General features: G+C 32.1%; 1 protein-coding gene across 2 annotated transcripts in view; it reads left to right on the forward strand.

Moving 5' to 3' along the window:
• Positions 1–4,565: 4,565 nt before the first annotated feature.
• The window catches only part of LOC113392879 (uncharacterized), a 32,505-nt gene continuing 16,840 nt past the window's right edge, over positions 4,566–20,230 (forward strand). Inside the window, exon 1 of one of the 2 annotated variants that reach the window (XM_026629486.2) lies at positions 4,566–4,757. The gene's annotated coding sequence lies outside the window, so the exon portion shown is untranslated. Of the gene's footprint in view, positions 4,758–4,840; positions 4,935–20,230 lie in introns of those variants that run through there. The other variant, XM_026629485.2, reaches the window with a different exon arrangement.

The raw sequence follows: 20,230 nt of genomic DNA on the forward strand, positions 1-20,230 counted from the left end.
ATTTGTAAAATGTTTTTCTATTCATGCCAGGGACTCTCAAACTTTATAACATTAAGACTATTATTTATTACGATTATATGTAAAAGTCAGACCTTGAGCAACAATATATTATCCTAAGTTATAAGAATAAATTATATTTTATGTAGTTATAAATAAATTTCAGGAAGGACCATTGAACTTGGCACCCATTTAGATCTCACTTCTTTTGTCGTTGAAGACAACAACCAAGGTATATATCATAATAACATTGGACTTGGCTCTCATTTTTACATTTATGTTTTTGATGGGATATCACTACTATTTGTATATAAATTATTCCTGTCAAAAGTGGCTCCAAATGATTCGTGTAATATTACACTCGCTGCTGCTCGCCAGTTCTGTTACTTGAACTTGGCTAACACCCTAGCGCGTGTCTAGATATTTTTAATATACATATATTTTTTTTGTATCCCTAAAAGTTACCGTAGCTCATAAAATATAACATAATCAGCCTGTAAATTTCCCACTGCTGGGCTAAGGCCTCCTCTCCCGTTTGAGGAGAAGGTATGGAGCATATTCCACCACGCTGCTCCAATGCGGGTTGGTGGAATACACATGTGGCAGAATTTCGTTGAAATTAGACACATGCAGGTTTCCTCACGATGTTTTCCTTCACCGCTGAGCACAAGATGAATTATAAACACAAATTAAGCATATGAAAATTCAGTGGTGCCTGCCTGGGTTTGAACCCGAAATCATCGGTTAAGATGCACGCGTTCTAACCACTGGGCCATCTCGGCTTCATCACCGTAGCTCAGCAGTCTTAAGATAAAACTTTAAAAAACAATTTCATTCCTCATAATAAAGTAACAGATTGACTTAATAATTAGGAAAACACCGTGAGGAAACCTGCATGTGTCTAATTTAAACGAAATTCTGTAATAACATATGTATCCACATGCTGAATGAGCGCTAATTCTTCTATTGAAAGGGAGAAGAGGCCTTACCAGGAGTGGGACATTTCCAGATTGTTTACTATGCATTATTATAGATTATTAGGTAGAAGTACGAATTAAACTTCGATAATAATTAACATGATTAAGGCGCCATTTTTGAGCGCTTCACTTTTGAAAAATGTTGCTATTTTGAAAATTAACAAGTCCTTGATGTATTTTATTATTTGGCTAAATTAAACACTTTCGATATTCTTTTATAAAATTTTAAAGTCTAATAAAAATAAGTAATACTAACTTAAACATTTAGTACGTGTTTATTTTTTCTTAAACCAATATGACAATGTCAATACTATTTTTATTAATTTTTCTATCGCAGGCACATCAAATCAAATCAAAACAAATCTTATCAGCCAGAACGGTTATTTTCAGCCAATAATTAAAATACCATTTAAAAGTGTTACTTTATATAAGTTTCCATTAAAAGTAGTCTTGTATGAATGTACCCTTAGGGTTCGTCTCCGTTTTCGTTCACACTAGAAGCAACAACATTTTGATGTAAGGACTATACGATGAACTTGCTTAAGATATACTGTTACCAATTTGAGAAACTCGTACTTTGTTAGTTACCGGTGTAAACTCAATATAAGATTCGCTGAAGACGTCTGTATTCAATTACAAGCCGGGGTTGGTGCAAGTTAATTTAACTAAGATTTTTAGGTTAGTTAGTATATATCACTTTTTTGTGAAATGTTTATTGATTCAAAAATAATTATTTATTAGTAGCAGTTAGAAGAAAGTTTTGATTTTATAAAAGTAGTTTAAATTTTTATTGTTACACGAATTGTCTAATTTAATCGCTTGAAAATATATTTACTTTGTGTATCAAAACGAAATGAATGCAATTATTATCGCATTTAAGATTTCTACAATTGCAAAATGTAGTTATATATATGTCGGGGAAACATCGTTCTTGTTGACATCGTCGTCAATGGTTACGGGCTTAGTGGGCGTCATTAGGGTAAAGAACTTGCACAATACACAACACACAGTTTTTACAGTATTTTTTATTTAATTAAAATCAAACACTTTAAAAAGTAACTACACCGACCAGCGGGTTCAGGGCACCGATCTGACTTTTATAGGCAGCCTTTTACACTTTTCAAGATCTATCCCTTTTTCTAATCAAACAAAATATGTCTAAACTGTCACCATCCCTGTCAACCAGATGGCGCCTCGACCCCGCTCGAGGCAAATACTTCGCTCTGATTGGTCGTTACCAGAAATACCATATTCATATAACTTTTATAAAATTACTATGGTTTATAACGTCTATCAAATTAAATATAATTAACTCAAGAATTTTAAAAGATATTAAAATGTAAACAAATAATATTATGTGTTATACATGCAAACATCAATCAACCCGACTCATAGCTTCCTCCGACATATATATTTTGTTAATTTATTATTTACTTGGTGATAGTGAATACTTTGGGCAAGCGCAAATTACACATATGTCATTATTAATAAATTGCACCCGTGCGAAGACGGGCGTTTTGCTCGTATGTTATAAAAGCAATAAGAAAAATAAAAAAGGAAAATATGGTGTATATAAGTTAAACTAAAACAAGGAACTAACTAACAAAGAAAAAATATCCCAAATTTTATGTTACCCCACAGATAAATGTTTTACGAGCGTATTAAAAATATAATAGATATTTTCTAAAGAAATTGTTTATTACTTTGAGAGAAAAATAACTTTTTTTTAATAAAAAGTTATTTGATATTTCATGACAACTTTTCAATATTTAACTGTCATAATGATACCAATCTAGACAAAGGCATAATACATAATGCATAAGGCGTAAGGTATACAAAATGAAGTTTAAACAGTTCTTATTATTATTGGAAACGTTAAACCTATTTCTGAGTGTGAGCGATGCGTTCAACTCGGAGCCTCGCGTCATTGTATACAAAGCGTTATTATATTCTTAGCTTAATGTGTTCTATAAACATTGATCGCGTTTGCGGTAATTAACACGCGTTGAATTTCTTTGAAATTAGGACAAACTTCGAAAAAACCTAAGGCCGCGATATAATTATGCCTAAACAAAATGTAATCTAGTCTTATTTTAAAAAAAGTTTCGTAAATAATAAGAACCTCATTTGTTCCATCTAAAATACATTTTTGTACTTAATTTTTTTTGTAAATCGAATACTGTTTTTTTTTAATTATAATCAGTTTAAAAAGCATCTGAATGTACTGAACTGAAATTCTAATCGCATTTGAAAAATAAACAATAAAATCCACCTAAAAAAATTTATGAGTAAATTTTATGATAGTCTAATACGGACTTCCAGCCGGTGACGTTGTCAAGGCTAGTGGGCCCGATATACAATAGTCTATTTGTGTTATTTTAGGTTAATTCTATGTTAAAGGTATTTGTGATATAGTGTTGTTTGCTCACGAGACTTCACTGAATTTTAAGGTAGACAGGAAAAAAACTGACTCTAACGATGTCAACGGTGCATTATCACAGATACACGATTGGTTTACAGTAAATAATTTAGTTTTGAATACTTAAAAAACAAAATGTAAATTTTTTACCCTAACCAATGTTAGAAAGGAAAATTATAATATATCTTTAAATGGTGACCGTCTTGATGTAGCCGATACTACGGTGTTTTTAGGAATAGCATTGGATTCCAAACTTCAGTGGAGTCTCCATTTGTCGTCCCTGACAGGAAGACTCAGCTCCGCAGGATACGTGGTTAGAAAAGTTAGACGACCGCTCGTCTAGTATATTTTGGTTATTTTCACAGTATTATGTCATATGGCATATTACTTTGAGGTAATGCTGCAGATATTGAATCTGTTTTTATTTTACAAACATATGTAACGCATTTAAAAATAAATGAAAATTTATTATGACAAATGATTACAACATACTCACATTTTGTTCGTTAATTTCAAAACTTGTTGATTTAAATATATTATGATTAGCTTCATATTATTTGATACCTAAGATACCTTTTCTTGATTCAGTTTGATACTCAGGTAGGTAGTATACGTTTACGTTTGCCTCTGAATAAGCTTGAAATTTAATATTAAAATCATACAATACACTAATCTTAACTGGTTGATTTTCGTGCAGTATATAGGTTTAGTTATGAGTATTTTCTAATATTTTAGCAAAATTTTCGTATATTTTATATAATAGTGTTTTCTGACAGCGCTATTAAAACCTTGTATATGAAGTTATTGTATGAAGTTTTATCAGCAACCGGCGAGCTTTATGGACTTGTTTGTGAACGCGTGTTTTATAATAAGAGATAATTTTAGTTTAGTTTGATCTACACGTTACCATCAATATTGCCAACATTCATAACGGAGACGACCTCAAAATAGATTTGATGTACATTTTGAATCTCACGCCGAATATAAAGGTCACCGTATTTCTAAAATAACGAATACATTTTGAAAATCTTCTTAAAATGATCGATAACTTTTCAGAGTCCAATGAAAGCACTATTAATATAAAGTTGAAGCAAAAAAAAAAAATGTTATGGAGCCGAATATATTGCGATTACGTTATCTCCAGTCCAGTGAACAGGGAGTAGTTCCGACTACACATTCAAAGTGTTGCGTCCGGCGGAGCTTGTCGCCTTTGCTAGAATTTCGCTCAAACAATAAAATTATAAGCGATTTATAAATAGAATCGTGGAGCGCTGCCGGCCGCAGTTCGGTGAGACTTGGTAGTCCCAGTCTGGAAGATTGGAGGCGTGTGGTGCGCGCGCTCAGCGGCTGTCGACTGCTCGCAGGTTTGTATCACACCTGTCTCACCTCGCAATGTCATTATCACTATTATTATAATACACTTCGCATAGATAACAAAGCTTCAGTCATCGCCCGCGCGCCTTCCCCGACCGCGACCCGTGTCCGCGACTTTGACGCGTCGAATATCTGTTATGAGTGAAATAAATCTTTACACTAACAAAGTAAGTGAATATGACGTATTAATTAAAATAGTTCTCAAATGACTTGAACTAATTATCGTGGACTTTATGCGAAACAGTTGTTTTAATTAAGCGTATTCTTCAGGTGCTTAAGTTTATCGTGTAAAATTGTTTTTCGTCTACGATAAAGTTTTTAGTGCTTGAAGCTCGCTAGCTATTATAACTTTATCATATTAACTTAGCTCATCTTGAGAGTCAGAACATGTGTAGTACTTTAAACAGCAACTAAATTAAGTATTATAGGTAGATAATTTATATTTAGTGTAATACCTCCTTAGTGTATTGGCGATTTTTTTTTTAAAACGTAAGAATTCATATGGCAGTCGCCAGTTGCGTGGAATATGTAGATTATTTTCGATGATAGCGTGGGTGGTGTTAACTTTTTACGCGCTGTCGCAACATAAATGCAGTATGAAATTAATTCTGAATTTATTTTGAGTGACGACCTCGTGCCAATTTGAGGCCTCATCCACGTATTTATTTTATATTTTGTAATAAACACCCCGGATATTAATTAAATAGATGGTCGTTGTACTATATATTTTTATTTGAATTTATTACTATTGTTAACTTTTACCCTCTTAGGGGTAAAGTTTCGTAAAGTCCGTTCTTAGCGGATGTCTACACCCTATGAGGAATCGTTGTCACCCTAGTGTCATCGTTTCTGAGGTTTCGTGATTAATCAGTTAGTGGTATTTCGATTTTATATATTTAGATTTTAACATACTCCTTTGTTCATCAACGTCTATATTACATTGATAAATTCGTCAAAAGTTTTCATCTTTGACGTATCATGTCTGTTAGGAGTGGGGGGTAAAGACTAATACGAAATACTGAGCTATAGTTTATATTCATGAGTGAAATGACTTTCACTCATTCGAGCATTTGAAAATTCGGCATGTTAAGTGATGTACATACAATTTAATATAGATAGCAATCTTTTTTTTAACCTAGAAATATTACAGTTGTATCAGACATGTGATTTAGTTTGCGTCATGCTAAAAATATACCACGTGATAATTATACTTAGAAATAAACTGTTAATATAGTAAAAAGTTAAAAATAATTAAAATCTGTAATCAAAAACAAACATAGAGGCGTATCTTGTTATCCGAATTGTGTTGCTTATTGCCTCGGAAAGAATGTAAAGCCTGTCTCATCTCTTTCCGGTCCCTTCGGATTATGAGTGCATTGAGTATTTGTGCACATATTGTGCACAATAATATCTCCTGCGCAGTCGTCCTGACCAGTGACCGAAATCAGAATGTAGGTCATAACCATAATCAAGATGAGCTTTCATCTACGAAGTTGCATTTTCTTTGACCCTCAAACCACTAAACTAAATTTGATAGGACAGGCTTTTTTTTACTAATACCAAAAACGCGAGCGAAGCCGTGGGCGATAATAAGTATGTGATCTAACGTAATACCTTGTTATAGTTTTATTATATATGTACACGAAAATTATTTATTGTAAGAACGTGATACGTTCCAACAGATTTCGTAATAGCTTCGGTTAAAAAAGACGTAAACATTTCAGTGCCAAACATATTATTTCATTTGGCAGACGTTAGGTAATAAAGCGAAAATTTGCTGGAAATTATAATACACCGCAGACGTTTTCCGTCTGCTTGAATGATATTCTATTGTAATACTGATGGTGAAATTAGTATCGTTATTTGCTTGGTGAAATCAGTATATTCATATTATCTTACTCGTTTCCATTATAGTTTGATCACATAAAATAAATAATTAAAAAATAAATAAGGCGTCTAAACATAGTTGCTCAGTGTCTATGGTTAAAGAGTCGGACTTTGTTAATAAATAATTAATCATCATTACTGCTGGAATTTGACAGTCCGTCATTGGCTTTGCAATGCTGCGTCTATAATAACTTTTTTTTTTTTAAATTAGAATAGTGTCAATGCCCCAAATTAATTAAGGAATTAGTAATATTGGTATTTACCTCTAATTTTTTTATCACTTGGGCGAAGGGACGATGACAATAGCCCAAGATATAATAAGATCTATTGACGCTTAATAACATGACATTATAAATACATGGTCTGTATATCCATGCTATTTTACGTCGTTACCTGACCTACCCTGCTATTTAAAACTTATAATTCACGTACCTTCTTTTACAATGTGTTCGTTGGTGTGTATCTATTTAATAAATACTACACAAACTCCTCTAGTCATTGCTTTTTCATCGATATAATATTTTGCACATTGTACCTTCTTATCGACAGCCTACGGTTCACGGTTATCGAATTTTTAATGTTTTTATTCAAGTAAGTTAGGGTAGTAAAGTAGTAAATAGGAAGAAGTTGAAAAAGTACCGATGATAAACATCAACAAATATAAACAAAAGCCCCTCGGCGCGTCTGTCAGCCTGACCGCGATAACAGTGTGACCACAGGCACAAGGGACATAACAACTTAGTTCCCGAGGTTGAAAGCGCTTTGGCGATGTAAGTAATGGTTAATATTTCTTACAGCGCCAATGTATATTGGTGGTGGTACTACTTAACATTGGGTGGCCTATTTGCCTGTCCTACCTATTACATAAAAAAAGATAATCTCAAATATTACCGAACGAATTTTTATACGACTTTCACCAATGGACAGAGTGATTCGTGATAATGGTCCGATCCGGCTTCGTATGGATGTACCTAATTTATCAATAAAGGTATGTCAAAATTTATCAGCCAACGACTATTTGCTTGCACATAATTCGGAATCGGTGTCTTTTAGAGGTATTGTGTTTTAAGACGCATTTCTCTCCGACTTGCTAGACAAAAATTCTAGCTCGGTTCATTGGTAATATAATTTCTACCCAATAACACTCAGGATTAAGGTAGCTCTATACCAAAGTTTTTTAGAATTCGACCATTAGTTATGGAGATTACCAGACAAACAAACAAATTTTATCCCTTTATTATATCAGTATAGGTTATGATTTTGTGTAGATTCGCTTAAAAATAGCAATGATAATGGAAGATATCGGAAAAACACACGCCGAGCTTTACTGGCGGGCGCCACGTAAACCAATAGCTTGACTGGCTACCCGTCTCGGCTTTGCTAAGCCAAGCTTAAGCTAATAAAGCTTATCTTCTTATTATTAATTTGAAGTCTAAAGACTTAAGTATAACAAACTATATCAAAGTATATAACTATCTCTTTCGCTTTTATCGACGGAAATGAAATAGGTATATTTGTTTGGAGTTTCCTCACAATTTACACCTGAGTTGAGTCGTTAACTGTACGTAATTATGACGTATTAGCGGCAATGACGTTACCGTAGGTGGGTCAGAGAATTTATGACATTGTCTGGATGCATTTCAAATATAACGATACAATATAATTTAGCTTTAAACAATGAGGAACTATACCATTTGACAATAACACAAACAACTCATTTTGATTGTTTATATGTAGATAGACGATCGAAGTTGACGCGTCGAAAAATATTGTCGTGAACAGTTTGTCACGAGTACAGTAATAAAGTTCTATGACGTTTGGCGAGTCAAGCGTAGCTGTCATTCACATCAAGATAATAAAATTGAATCGTTTGATTTAGATATTTTGCAGTACGACACTCTATCTAAATATAAAATTAATCTAAGCCACACTCTCACACACTCAATATATTATTTTATAACTTATAATAATGAGATCATTACGGACTCTCACGGAGAATAGTAAGGTTTAACTTCTTTACTAAGGTCGTTCGTTTAATAGTATTTTTAATTTTAATGTATATAGTAAATATTATAAACACACAAACACATTTACACTTTCACACACACGATCAAAAACACGCACGCGCGCGAACGTTCACACACTTTTATATAAAAGAAGGTACATATTGCAGGCATATTTTTTGTCGTTATATATCGTCATAGGTAGTTCGGTTACAGCCCTTAGATTTCCCATTGCTGTGCCAAGGCCTCGTTCGGATACGACACGAGCGCCATTAATTTTATTTTTGTTTTTTTGTTGTAAATTTATTTTAATAGAAAGAGAAAAATAAAACGTATTACGTTTATTTTTTAATATTTCATTAGGAAGGAGATATTTAACTTTCATTAATCATCGTTAAAATAATGTTTAATAAGTACAGTTAAAAATTTCACGACTTTAAGACAAGTGTCAGTAAAGTTAAGCGATTCGTGTTATCTGTAGCTTTTGAACGGATGATCAAACGAACTAATAATATCATTGTTTATCATAAAATTATAACGGCTTTTTAAATCATAGGGAAGTGGTATTAACCGTTTCTAGTTAATAATGTTACTGCGAGAGATCCAAGACAGTCAATAAAAATACATATAATTTTAGGTGATATTATATTATATCTAATCGTAGATATATGTGTAATGTGTATAATATATGAAAATGTCCCAATTATCTAACCTTTGCAATACTATATATACGAATAACGGCAATAAATGGAGACAATCAAATTAAAAAAGAAAAAAATTACCAAGGAGGATGAATTGGAGTAACCTAATAGAATTGACTTCAAAGATTATTTGTATGTAATAAAGTTTCGAGAGGGGATATCGACTGTAATGAACTCTCGTCTCTATCTAGATTTCTCGTTCTTTGAAATCTTTTGGTTCTTCGAGTGCCAGAACTGCGCACAAGTTACACAAATCTGTTCGATGGCCTCGAAGTAAACGAACTATTCGAAACATGTTTACACTTTGAAAACTTTTATGTTGTATGGGTTATGCTTGCGGTAAATTGTTTACTAAGATATAACAATTCGATCAACGATACATATTTACGTTAGATAATAGAAAATACATCTACCGTAATAAAAAATAAACGCACACGTGTCTAAATAATTTACTTTCACCTAACTTTTTGTTTATTTTTTAATATTTTTCTATAATCTGTAATGTGTAATCTCGTGACGGTAAAATTCTTCAAAAAAATACGTATGAATTAAAACCTTTATAAAACATATTATGCTTCAATTTATGTAACGTTTAAAAATGACAATTTAATAAATTTCACTTTAATCTGAATTGTAATTGGTCGATGGCAGCTGATGACGTAAAAGACGACCAATGAGCGTTCCGTATTTAGTCAGATTAGTAAATCTGACTTTGACAAGTGACAATTTACGATAAAATTATTTATATGATAAATAATATTAATAAAATATGAAACATAACTCTTGTCTGTTATTATTTTAAACAAATTACACAATTAATTAATAATATTCAAGTGAAATCATAAATTGAATGGGAGGACACTAATGATCACCGTTTTTAACACATTCAATAATTGAAGTATACGTAATAGAGCATCGTCTGGGCTAAGAGTGCAATTTTATAGACCCATCTCAGATGGAGGTGTGCCAATATCGTGACGTCATGTTAGGTCAGCCAGGTGGGATGTGCCAAGTGTTAATGACCTCCAACGTCGGATAATCTTTTTCCATTTTTGAAGACGTCAGAACGTACTTGTAGTTCTTAAATTTTTGGTAATTTAGTCTGTTTTCGTAAGGTGACGTGATTGTTTGGTGATGAGGAATGTTTTTTTGTTTGCGATATTCTAAATTTTTTATTTGTATGCATTTTCATCACCCTTAACGTAGACTGACTAGGTGCGCACGAGGTATTATAACGAAACGAAACATTCTAAAAACCCTATGTACTACAATATAGTATCTTTGTATTCAGACGGGCAAATGAAGTATCTAACGGTAGGTACGTGATAAACACTACCCATCGGCATTGGCTCTAAGAAATATTCCTTAGACCACTAAATTTGGGCACTTATGTGTTATTTTACCCCTTGTGCCTGTTAAACTGTCCCACAATGGGGGTACCTACTCAGACAGGCAAATACATGAACTCTGTGTATCTTCATGCTTATAATTAGATTGGATGCCCTTTCGACGTGGGATCAAGTCTTGTGCTTGAGGACTGCAAGCGACATTACGTGCTTTTTAAGAAATGGGATAATGCTGTCAACTTAAAAATGATGTCAACACTGTAGTACTTATAATATTTATACAAAACAAAACAAAATATCTTATATTCTCGATCAAAGATGCAAACCTTGGATCCTATGAGCTGAAGCTATGCAGCTAGACCATTTAGGCGGTCATACGTTAGTATAAGCTGTAACTACACCGTTTTAGAAACCATGATTAGGTTAGTGAGTATGAGCGCATAGACACATAAATTGTCCGTGTGGTTACAACAGCAACTTGTAGTTTAAATATATCTCATGATTTTTGCAGCGATTGTGCTGCAAAAATCAGGACCACGAAGTAAAATGTCATGTATATAGCATTTAACTTGTGATACCCTTCCGGGTAGATCCCACCCACGGATCAGGTATTCTACCGCCAAGAAGCAATACTTAATATAGTTGTGTTCCGGTTTGAAGGGGTGAGTCAGTCAGTTACAGGCACAAGGAACATAATATCTTATTTCCCAAGGTTGGTGGTGCATTGGCGATGTAAGGAAAGGTTAATATTTCTTACAGCGCCAATGTTTGTAGCACATTTGCCCGTCCGCCTCTTGGCAAACGTTTCAAATCATTCCGTATAATAAATATCTGAATTTATGAATAGGTTCATCCTTGACTTTCGTAAAAGGGGGAAAAGTATATGCTTAGAATTTCGGGGTCATAATCAAGTTAATACCCATTTATATTTTGGGATAAGATGAAACTGTGAGAAATATTACATTTACGAGTTTATTATATTCCACATTGATGAGCCATAATAAATCTGATATTAGTATCACGTTAAACGTCTTGTTATTAGTTAAATCAGTTAAAAATAGTTATATTACAGTCGTATCTATTAGTCCGTGCCCACACCGTGCGCAATAAACAGTAACATGGCTGCAATATTTCAATTCCTAGGTCTCGCATTCCGGACACTATCACGCTAGCTAACGATTTATAGATGTTCAATTTTGAGATTAAATTCAAATTTCCGTATCACAAACACATATTTTAGAAATACTTATTTGTTCAGTTAAATTTATATTATAATTATATATTTAATAAACTCATATATTGTTATTGTATCCGATTTCATAAAAATAAGTGTAATCGATTTCAGAACGTAAAAAAATGACTATACATTTACGTCACTTTCATAGTGACGTAAACGTAATGTATACCACGTGACCAGTGATCGACTAATGGAAAATGACAAAGCCAATACCAAAAATATACAATTTTTAATATTATAAAAAAAAAATTTAACAAAAAAAACCGACTTCAAATAAAACACTATTCCAAAACAAATTAATATGCACTAAAAAGTAAAAAATAATAATTGCGTATTCTTCTACAACTTAGTAATCAACTTACTTTTTCTACTCATCAATTTGTAGGTACGAGCTATGAGTTTACCACTGGAGAAGATAGGTGGGTACCTACCCACTTTAAATCTAACTCAACACATACCTATGAATAACAAACAATGATCAAAATATTTTTTAGAGTTCTCCTAAGTTAAATAAAATGAAAAATATTTTTAGATTTACGATAATAGACTGTAGTTACAATTATTGTTAGTTTTGGAGTGGTGAAAAAAAAACAGACGAATTGATAACCTCCTCGTTTTTGAAGTCGGTTAATAAAAGAGGTTTCGGTTTTTCATAAAACGTAAATAAATTACTTTGACACGTGACTTTGATGTATTCTGTTTGCGTATCTTTTTTTTTAACTCTTTGAATAGATGAATAAGAAGCGAATCTAGAAATGTATTCAACGATTGCATGCGTTTTGTCCGGTTTTACTGATATCATGTTAAAATTAGTATCGATCTACGCGATCATTTAACCCAGGACTTTTTATCATTTGGTATGTAAGACAGTCGGTTGTTCCGACAGACGGGAGTCGAAAAAAGTTTCAAAACCCGCAGCACCACCTAGTTAGTCTAATCTAACTCATCCACCCGCTTAAACGCACTAAAAAAATACACAACATTTAATTTGGGCATACACGTAAATCGAAAAATTATATTATATACAAAGATAATCCCTAAATAAAGAAATTAATTAACGCAGTGGTTAATCTTTTATTTTATTGTTATAATGATTATTATTATATTACATTTATTTAATTTTACATTTTATTATGACAATGATACGCATTTGATCCACTGTGTTTCATTAGCTGGTTTGTTTTATGTTATACTAGCTGTTCTGCGACTTCACTTGCATTTTATGGATTGTCCGTCAGATTAAACTGGAGTTCATGCTTGCTTCATACCAAATTCGGTGAAAGAGCAACAGACCGACAGACAGACAAAGCTACTTTTGCATTTATAATATCAGTATAGATTATTTGCACTTTGCTTAAACTAAAACTATATAAACACATTTTTCCTACAAATCCAACGTGTATCGTACTAGAGGAGTTATTAAAGGCACATACATCTCACTGCAGCCGTAATTGCAGTAAATATGGCAGCAACAGCGCCCACTGGCGATAAAATACACATATGTCGGAAAAGACGGTAGCGTTAGCAAAACAAATTTTTATTTCGCTACGATTTTTTTTTGTCGTTATTTATAGTAGAAAATATGTGTCGTTTAAAAGTATTTATGCTATGATATCGGCGAATTTAATTTGTCGATGTTTATATTTAGATTTATTTCTGTGTTAATTATTATTACATGCAAATTATTCCAATGATGAATTAAAAATAGTAACCACTGAATTACTGGTTCTTCTGGTATAAATTACATTCAGAACCGGTACTATATTTTATAATTAAATTTTACCTTCTAAAATTACGATTCGAAGGTACTTATGGCAACTCACATGAATAAAGTATATTTTGATTTGATTTTATTGATCATAATCAGGCGAAATTGGTGATGGTTTTTTTTTAAACTTTTCTATACTTGGTAAATATAGTCGAAATTGGTGTTCTCATGAATGTTAATGAAGTCAGATACAGCTTCGCATACAATCATAAGTCTTATCAAGATCTAATTATTGAATGAGTTTTAACAGCACAGGATGAAAAACTAAGAATGTAATCTAATTTCATCCCAAATGTGCACTTTGTTGGTAAACTTAGTGAGTTGTAGCGGAGTTAATAAAGGCATTCTTCTCATTGCAATCGTAATTGCAGTAAATACAGCGGTAACACTGGCCGCAGGCGATAAACAAACACATAATTATGTAGTGAAACAAGTACTGTCAGCAAAATAAAATAATTTAATGATTTTAATTTTAATTTATATCAAATATTTTCGTTAGGCTTAGAATGTTTTGGAGAATGAATGTTGTGTATATAATAATTGAATTTCGACTTAACATAACTTTATATACGTTTCAATGTATTTGTCGTTGTAGCGGTTTGATTGTAGTTGTATAGTGTATATAACATACGGATCATAGTCGAAGATCGTGAGTTAAAATTAAGGCAAGCAGTACTATCTATTTGTGTTTATACTTTACCTTATGAGTGAAGGTGAAAAAATATATATCTTAAGAAAATCAGCATATGTCCGCACTTAATATATGAACTGGTTTAATTATCAGGATATTAATGGTAACTTTATTAACAAAAAAAAAAATAGCAACATATGTCAGAACAAACCAAAAAGTCCGTATGAGTATTAACTGAATCAAAACCTTCAGCTGCTAACTGTACCGACGTAAAGACTCATGTAATTGTGATAGTAGATAATAAAACGTTGTTCTCACCATTCCCTCCATTATAGAGGGGAATTTAAAATAGTCTAGACGAATTTAAAATACCGTTTTATTTTGTTTATCTTAAATATAAGCACTCATAACATAAACATAATCAGCCTGTAAATTTCCCAATGCTGGGCTAAGGCCTCCCCTCCCGTTGAGGAGAAGGTATGGAGCATATTCCACCACGCTGCTCCAATGCGGGTTTGTGGAACACACATGTGGCAGAATTTCGTTGAAATTAGACACATGCAGGTTTCCTCACGATGTTTTCCTTCACCGCCGAGCACGAGATGAATTATAAACAAATTAAGCACATGTAAATTCAGTTGTGTCTGCCTGGGTTTGAACCCGAAATCATCGGTTAAGATGCACGCGTTCTAACCACTGGGCCATCTCGGCTCTAGCACTAAGCACTCATGTAATGTACCAAAGTTTAATATTAAGAAGATTAAAATTGTTTGTTAAATATACATGTTAATACATGTTAGTACAAGTATTAACATGTATATATTTAGGTACTGACTCGGATATATAGACACGGTCTCTAAATATATATAATCGTTATTAATTAATGTAACTTCTTATTTCCAATGTTGGAAAAGAGTATCTATTGAACTTTTAATATACGTTCTGTAAAATGACGATTCAAAAGTGCTTGTAAAATCCTACTTGGATAAAGAATATTTTAATTGATTGAAAATTTGAATGCATGTATTTTCTACTAGCTGAACACGCGGCCTTACCTGCGCGTAATTTAAACTTTATAATACTCTCGCCTGCGGTTTCGCTCGTTAAGTGGTTGGTTGTCAGGTTTATATTCACACAATATCATTAAAAATTATAGCTTATGTATCATTCTGATATAAGCTATATTATTGTAAAGTTTCATTAATATCAATCCAGTAGTTTTTGCGTGAAAGAGAACATATATACAAACTTAAAGTTGCCTTTATAATATTTAAAAGCATAGCAAGATTTTCGGTCAAACTTTTATGTTCCAATAAAATTGTTGGACACACACTTAGGAGATTTTAATCGGACATATTCAGGTTTTCTCACTCACTCGATCTCGATATGAAATATAAAATGTTACTTGCATGGGTTCGAGACCGCAATTTTCGATTAAGATTCTCGTTCTAATCACCACTGGCTTTATATAGCGAGATCCAGAATACGTGCGTTAAATAGGCAACAAGCCAAAAGTCGAATACGTTTGAATTAGACAATAACTAAATCGTGTCCAGAAATGTATTTCGTCGACAACTAATAATTCATCTAATTGCTTAATGGACTGAACGTAATGTATGTTATTTATTGTTAACTGACTTCCTAACTTTCTGACTACGTTTCACTTGGTTTGTTTTAAATAGAATTACATTGAAAAAAAAATTAAATTAAATCAATATCTATAAATAATATTACAAAGTAGCTTTCTGTGTCTGTCTGTAACTCCATTAACTTCTAAGCTAAGACGGATTGAACTAGAAACTATGACAATTTTGTTGTTGTTTTACCCAAAAACTGTTTTCCTACGTTTACATAGGTAACGCTGAATATACCTTAGGAGATACATAAAAACACTATACTAAAAAAATATTTTTTAAAAAGGACCACAATTTGTCTATCTTTTAAACATAACCCATAATATATATCAATAACAGATTAGTAAAACACTATAGGTTATTCCCGAAGCATTTTTTTCCAAGTCATTATTAATCCTCATGCGTATAAATGGATTGGTTATTTGTGTGTTAATAAAGCTTAATATGATTTTATTAATATGATTTATTGTTCGGTTAACATTGACTCAAACCATTTTTCATATTTCTCATTTATGAAATCTTTTTTTTGTTTCATATTTTTTAACGTTTATACTGTATTCAAATTTAGACCTTAACTATATACAAATAAGAATTAAAAATAATTACTGTTTCATACTTATATAAACCAACAAATAAATAAAGTTTATAAAACAATTGCATATATCATATTAATCAATAAGTTAATTAAAAATAACATTAAACGCAAAGCCACCAAAGATATTTAATACGTAAACTTTTAATCGCTTTATTTGTTTAAGCAACAATAAATCAATATTGTACAGTATTTTCTTAGTAAAATATAGTTTATACTTTTATATGGATATTTTTAAATCAATTTCATTCCTGTCCGTTTCATTTATAAGCGATAGAAAATAAATTATTGGGATGTCGCGAACAATAATGACCTCTTAGTAGTAAGTAATAACAGATGCATTAGCTTTTATGGTTTTCTACTTACTTTAAAGGAAATAACGCTGATGCAAAATGTATCTTGAATTAAATATTATTTATATATTATATGATTTGATTGCCTCGTTGGTCGTGTGTATAAGGCCGAAAATCACTGGGTTCAAACCCCATTGAGTCGATAAAAGTTATTAAGTTTTTTTGTCGAAAAGTTCTCAGTAACAGCTCGAAGTTTGGAAGTTGGAAGTATGTCCGTATCCGTGAGTTGGATTGCACGTAAAGCCGTTGGTCCTGTATCTGAACTCTTTCTGGTCGGGTTAGATTTGTTCTCCCATCGGGTGGCACACACTTATGGCCGCCGCCGTCGGTCTGGACAACATCACCATCGGAATTTGTCGAATAAAAAATATTTTATACGCTTGTATTCATATGCAGCTTTTAGTATGCGTGGATTCATTTTTGCTACTATATTTTAGGCCAGTTCTATTTAACCGCCTGAGCTGAAATTTTGCAAGCACTCTTTCTGCCGGTGACAGTACAAACTAGTATAAAATAAGAACGAAATCATTGTATAAATATCTAAATAATATAATTGTATTACAAAGGAACAAGAATATTAAAAATAAATACAAAAACTAAAAAAAATATATTTTTATAACTTTAACGTTAACCGGCTAAATGTTCATGTTTCGTTAAGTTATACCCATATTTTCTGTTTGATGTTGTAACTAGTTATGTTACAAATCGTTTTATAAGAGCTTGTAATGTTAATAATAAATACAATACCCCTTACATACAAACAAATTTCAATAATAAAAATTGTATAAGTAAGCCGAGATGGCCCAGTGGTTAGAACGCGTGCATCTTAACCGATAATTTCGGGTTCAAACCCAGGCAAGCACCGCTGAATTTTCATGTGCTTAATTTGTGTTTATAATTCATCTCGTGCTCGGCGATGAAGGAAAACATCGTGAGGAAACCTACATGTGTCTAATTTCAACGAAATTGTGCCACATATGTATTCAACCAACCCGCATTGGAGCAGCGTGGTGGAATATGCTCCAAACCTTCTCCTCAAAGGGTGAGGAGGCCTTAGCCCAGCAGTGGGAAATTTGCAGGCTGTTTATGTTTATGTTCATGTTAATTGTATATCCATAGACCATGGGTTCGTGTTTTTTTCCATTATTTATTGAACATAAACTTTTCGCCCTGTTAACTGGGAATTAATTTAAGCACATCACACTTCAAAATAATAGTAAATTTTGTTTGTTTGTACGTAGGCGACAATATCCAAAAAATAATATTTGAATAAAAAAATATATTGGTTAAAAATTACATGTATTTTTTTTTTATTTGCACCCGTGCGAAGTCGAAGGCTCGTTTCGCTAAGTCACAATTTACATGGACCACATTCACATATACAATGACATCTAATTTTATTAATATTCTTAAATACTATTATTGTTTCCCTTCCTTCGTTATTATTGATGTCTTCAGCATGAGAGTTGACAACACTATGGATATTAGTACCGTATAGGTTCCATTTAACAGGTGACATCAATTCTGTGTACTGTGAAGTTACAGTGATTATTGAATCATGATCAATTGGCGTATTAATTGTTAGCGATCCATTGCCATTCGAAATTGCCAATGATAATAACCCAGTGAGACAAAGACTGTCATGTATCATTATTTATTTACAGAAAACTATTTACAAAAATAAAATCACAAACCAATTATGTTTTCGCAAATAAATAAAATGTAATTTATAATATATTTTTGAGACGGTAACAAATAAAATAATAAATTAATAACAAATTATAAAATAAAGTTAAATTTTATGCAATGACCTTTATTCATTGAGTAAAAAATACTTTAATTATAATTCGTTTTATATTTATTTATTTTTTTATTTAATATTATAAAATTATATAGTCAATGACTATACTATACTATATAAGTCTATTCAAGTGGTGGTAGGGGTAAGACTGGGCTACCAACTCATCTTATATTTTTCTGCCAAACAGAATAATATTTGGTATCTATTGTTGTGTTTGGTTTGAAGGATCAGTGAGCCACTGTAATCACAATCCGTATTAGTAATATGAGGAAAGACATATATTTCTTACAGTATCAACCATGGGCGGTGGTGATCACCTACCATCAGGCGGCTCATTTGCCATTACGTCATAACCAAATCAGTCAAGACATAAGTAGCGCCACTATCATCATACGATAATAAATTTTCCGGACTGTTTATCGTTATAAAATTCAATAGTTTACTAAACGAAAGTTGCTCAAACAAAAACACAGTTATCTAGTAACTTTATAGATATAAATAAACGCCCGAAAAAACAGGACGTAGGGCGTTTGGTTAAACGTGTTACCCAGTATCGGCGAATGCATTGCTTAACTCGACAGCAAGTGTATTAAAATATTTTTAAGTATCTTATTATTTATAAACATCTCCAACAAAATACAGTCACATACATACTTGATGCTTATTAAAAATTCATAATTAAAATAAAGTCTGGTAAGATCTCAGGCAGTCTAGTTAGCAGGAAAGGTGACCTTTACCCAGAACGGTTACTGATAGAGAGAAAATAAGTTTAACCTTGTGATATAATTTAATGTTATATTGAGCGGACGTTAACGTATTTTGTTAACAAAGGCAAACAGATGTTTCCTGTAAATAAAAGTATTTGCAGTCTGTAAGATAAACTCTCTTTAAACAAGACGTTTTTGATTTTGTTTATAATACGTTTTTAAAATGTCGATGTTAATATTATATATTTATTACATTTTGAAGGTGCAAAATAGATAGTGTTTTCAAACTTTGATTATAATTTCCGTAATAAAATTAAGCTGTTTATAATATTATCTAATCTATACTATACCTATTACGAATTTGAATTCGAAAGTAGATCTCTGTCTGCTATTCTTTTACAAACCACTGAACCGATTTTGATGTAAAATTTGGTATCAAGCAAACTTGAACCCCAAGAAAAGACAATGGCTAAGTAGTTCGTCAGGTGTAAGGCATAAAAAGTTTTATGTCCAGCCCTTAAAATGCGAGTGAAGCCACGGGCGGCTACTAACTACTAAATTTTATTATAAATATATATATATATAAATTGATTAAATATTTTTTCTCAATCTCAATCTTAAAATATTCCAATAGCTTATGAGTAATTTGGTTATTATAATACTGACAAAGGTAGCAAATTACAATATTTCGATAAGATAAGATCAAAATCCGCGAGATATAAAAGACAATTTATTCAAAACCATTTATACCATCGAGCAACGTGCGATCATATTATACGAGGTCTACTGCCGGAGGAAATCTC

This window comes from Vanessa tameamea, chromosome 20 (assembly GCF_037043105.1).
Source record: "Vanessa tameamea isolate UH-Manoa-2023 chromosome 20, ilVanTame1 primary haplotype, whole genome shotgun sequence".
Lineage (NCBI taxonomy): Eukaryota > Metazoa > Arthropoda > Insecta > Lepidoptera > Nymphalidae > Vanessa > Vanessa tameamea.